This window comes from Podarcis melisellensis, assembly GCF_964234715.1.
Source record: "Podarcis melisellensis genome assembly, chromosome: 13".
NCBI lineage: Eukaryota > Metazoa > Chordata > Lepidosauria > Squamata > Lacertidae > Podarcis > Podarcis melisellensis.
In genome coordinates, this window is record NC_138545.1 from 12,705,333 (window position 1) to 12,709,817 (window position 4,485).

Below are 4,485 nucleotides of genomic sequence, written 5' to 3' on the forward strand. Positions count from 1 at the left end.
TTGCTGTTCTGCCTTGGGCAAAGAGGTACCAATTAGCCCAGGAGCTACCCAGTGGACTTTGTGAGGATTTATATCCAGGCCTCCCTAGTCTGTTACAAGGGAAACACTACACCACATCAGGTGTGCTGTGCACCTCCAGCCCATAGACCCTGGGTAGGCAAACTAAGGCCCGGGGGCTGGATCTGGCCCAATCGCTTTCTAAATCTGGCCCGCGGACAGTCCGGGAATCAGTGTGTTTTTACATGAGTAGAATGTGTGTTTTTATTTAAAATGCATTTCTGGGTTATTTGTGGGGCATAGGAATTCATTCATTTTCCCCGCAAAAATATAGTCTGGCCCCCCACAAGGTCTGAGGGACAGTGGACCGGCCCCCTGCTGAAAAGGTTTGCTGACTCCTGCCATAGACATTGTAGAAGAGGACCTCCCTGTCCACCTCCTGAATCCCGCCCCCATCATCTCAGCTAGTCATCCTTCAGCCGCGTTGCAGAACAGAGCACCTCTCCAAGCCCGAGGAATTGATTGAGATTCCATTATCACCATCAGTGCTATTTTGCTAGAAAAATAGGCGCCGGAACTCACCACGAACACCTCCTTCGTTCTCTTGGAATGGCAATGGCGCCAACTGAGAGGTGCTGGATGAGTTCTGGCAATTTCCAGTTCTGATGATCACTATTCATATCCAATCCTTTCCCCGCAAAGCAGCCCAGGGCAGCAAATGCACACACACAAAAATCAAACACCCCAAACTAGGCCACAGCAGTCGTGGCTGCCACCACAATCTGCATCATTCCATAACTCTGTGACTCTAGAACAGCCACAGGCATTCCTATGCAAGAACCTGGTGTCCTGGTGGCATGAATCAACCGATTTGCATGTAGGGTTGGCACACAGGCAACCAGGAGTTGGGCGGGAGCATGCTTAGCTCCACACCTGAGTAGGTGTGGAATGTATGACAAATGCAGTTGCTAGTGCAAGAGACTCTTAATCTCAGGGTTATGGGTTTGAGCCCCACGTCTGGGGAAAAGATTCCTGGATTGCAGAGGGTTGGATTAGATGACCCCTGTGGTCCCTTCCGACTCTACAATTTGATGCAAGGAACGCTGAAGTGGAGGACGAGGTGGGGCACCAGTTCTACATGCAGCCACTTCCATATTCATTCCCACTTAACAGTTGGGAATGTTTCTAGACATTCCTTGACATAGCCAAAGCTCAGCCCACAGAGCTCAGGGTACAATATGAAAATGAGAATAAGGGAAGTAGGGTTGCCATATTTCAAAAAGTAAAAAACCAGGACAGTTGAGCTTTATTTATTTTTTTTAGACAAACCTCCAATGTTGTTTTTTACAAAAATGTCAAAAAAAAAACCCCAAAATTTTTCAATTGACTTGCCAAAGATGCTGGATAAATTCCCACTGGACATCAATTCCGCCTTTGAAATCCAGGTAATGTCCAGACATATGGCAGCCCTAAGGGAAGGGAGGATGGTGATAGACAACTGCTAGAAATCTAGCTAGGCATATAGCTCAGTTGAAAAGGATGAATCCTGGATAAAGTGCAACCTGCAACAAAATGGTGCAGCGTGGATAGTTCCTGGTCATTGTGCCAGCCCACCATCCATCGGATTCTATTCATTTCCCTTTCCCATCCATCTCTCTCTCTCTCTCTCTCTCTCACACACACACACACACACACACACAACCTCCCCACTTCTGTTTTCCCTCCCTCCATAGACTTCTTCAGTTCTGCAACCCCTTGGTGTGTCCCCCTCCATGCCCCAGCCCACCCCCCACCCCCCAGTGTAGCTGCAAAGCAACAGCTCTCACGCATGGACATCACAAACAAGAGAGGGGAAAGATAACCACCACCAGACAATAAACTTCAGTTCGGCATTTCCTCCAGCTGCTTCTCTGCTTGCTAGAACTTCCCTTTCTTTCAGATACCTCCGTGACAGAAACACACACAAGACAGCATTGCACAACAAGGGTTATTTCCTTTAGGCCTTTTTTATGCGTTTAATTACAAAAGAACATTCCCACCACTCCCCCAAAGTACATATCAAAAATATAAAATGCCAGCCACTCCTCCGCAACAAGGAAAACGCTGGGGGGCTGTTAATTAATCCTTACCATTTCCGATCCCTGAGTCTCTGATCACGATCTCAAGGAGCAGGATTTAAGGAAGGTGGGAATCAACTTTAGGCGTAACTACTCTCTCCAAATTTCAAAACACCCAATTAAGTTACTGTGGTACACTTCATTTCCTTCTTAGACCTTTCTGCTCTCTACCAGCCTCACACAGATGCCCAATTATTTTTTGAGGGGTGGAGATGAATGCTTTTAAAAACAGCTGCTATCAACTCTGAGTTGCCAATCCTCAGTTTATAGTTCGGTGGCAGCACCCTCTCTCAAACTGCCTAACTGCGTATTCTCCACTTGATTGAAAACTCATCACCCAGATAATGCAAACTGTTGGCTCAGAAAAGCTGGGATTCCAAAACCTGAATAAATGTTGTTAAAGAAATAATTTTGAATACTTTGGTGCGTTTTGCATAAACATCCCATTTCTGCTAAATGTGGAGAATGGAGTCACGGTGACGGTTGAGATTGTGCAAGGCAGCCAGCACCCTCACATTTTCTAGAATAGTCTTCGTAGGCTTAAGGCCTACAACTTTGATTTTTTTAAAAATCCCTGTGATTGTAAGGGTGCACAAAGAGCTCACAGGACTCTCAGCTGCAGAGCAAGCCTAGCTTCCCAACTGAAGTGACCAATGTGCCTACCGGCCAATCAAAATTCTGGATGAATTATATCAGGCTTGTCTGTCTCCTATGCCGCCACTTCAGACAGCTTACCTACTTTATTATAAAAAGGTACTGGACTGACCTTTTTTTAATTCAACACCCTTTTTTTGTTTTAAAAAAAGTGAATGTGTAAAACTGCTCTGAGGATGCAAGAGGTTCCTGGCTGCGTCACAAGCACTAGCCAATCAGCACTGTGCACTGCCAGTTCCTGCTGCAAGCTCACAGAATACTTCCCTCCGCTTCCCACTCACCTGGTCAACTCTGGAGAGGAATACACATCTCTTTTGAGTGAAGGTAGGAAGGCCATTTCCAAAGCAAAGCAGCCCATTGCTCTGAGAACATCATGTGCCTCTTCACCTTTTACAATAACCCTTGTAAGGGAGTGTGTTCATGAGGACTAGGGACTCCTGTTAGCACCAGTGACACATCTTATGGCTTTTTCTCCTGACTGGAAACGATTTCCCTCCCCACGGACCAACTTGGAAGCATATATATTAAAGGTGGGAGGACAACAGTGGTATGGTTCCTTTCCCCTTCCACACACATCAGCAGCTTCTTCAGCAAGGGCACAATTATAAAATAATTCCAGAACAAGGAAACTGGCAACCATCGAGGAAAAAATTCGTCACGACTGTTCTTCAGAAGGATCACTGCACCACAGGAGATGACGGGTGGAGGGGGTGGAGAGGGTGGGACATCAGGGGTCTCCATATGTTGCTGTTCAACTCCAACATCCATCACCCTAGACCACAGGTCATGTTGGTTGGGGCTGATGGGAGAACAGCTGGAGAGCCATGGGCTTCTCCTACCCACAGAATGGCCTGCCAAAGAGCATTCGACAAGGAATACCTGCAAGCAAACAACAGAGCCTGGGAAATGTACTGGCATGGATAGGGAACTTGGGGCCGTCCAGAAGTTGTCAGGACTCAGCTGCTGTCTGTCTTGGCCAACACGGCCAACGGTCAGGGTTGATGAGAGCTGGAGTCCAGCAACATCTGGAGGAGATTCCCCAGCCCTGATATGGCGACACATTCCAGGCTTAACACTCCTTGACAATGCCCTGAAGCAACTGAACAAATGCAGGAGAATTTACACGACACTTCCCTGCCACTGCAAGGCAAGATCAGGAATCAGGGGCATTCTGCCTTTCGAGAGCAACTTTCCTTGCGCTCCTACTCATCTAGCCAAGGAACCTTCTGATAAGGTTCTGCAGGCAGGGCCGGCCTACCCATGAGGCAAGGGGATGCAACCACCTCAGGTACACAAGGGCAGCAGATCTGGCCTCCAAGGAATGCATCGCCTGCTACTCCTTGTAGGCCGGATCTATCACTTCCTCAGTCCCTCTTGTTGAATAGGAGGTGTTGCTGGTCTCCTTCCATCCTTGTTCCCAGCACAGATCATTATCCACCCTCCCTGATGTAGATCTTCACTAGTCCTTTCCTCCCTGGCATTTTGTGGTTCAGCTCAGGTGCCAAAATGTCTCGGGCCAGCCCTGTCTCCTGGAACCTATGGCACAAGCCATTTCGGAAGTCGTTTAGACATCACCACCAAGGAGAAACTTGGAGCCCTTCTCAATGCCAAGGGAAGATGGGAGGTGGTTTGGATGGACGGACATGGCCAAGAGCAAGTGGAGAAAATGCACAGTAGACTGGACAGTAGACTGGACGGATGAGCAGAAGGGAAAGGG

General features: G+C 47.8%; 1 protein-coding gene and 1 long non-coding RNA gene across 2 annotated transcripts in view; one reads left to right on the forward strand and one right to left on the reverse strand.

Moving 5' to 3' along the window:
• Positions 1–4,485, forward strand: part of LTB4R (leukotriene B4 receptor) — a 159,179-nt gene that overhangs the window by 132,537 nt on the left and 22,157 nt on the right. The gene's annotated exons all lie outside the window — the stretch shown is intronic.
• LOC309355032 overlaps positions 1–4,485 on the reverse strand; it is a 171,797-nt gene that overhangs the window by 24,339 nt on the left and 142,973 nt on the right. The gene's annotated exons all lie outside the window — the stretch shown is intronic.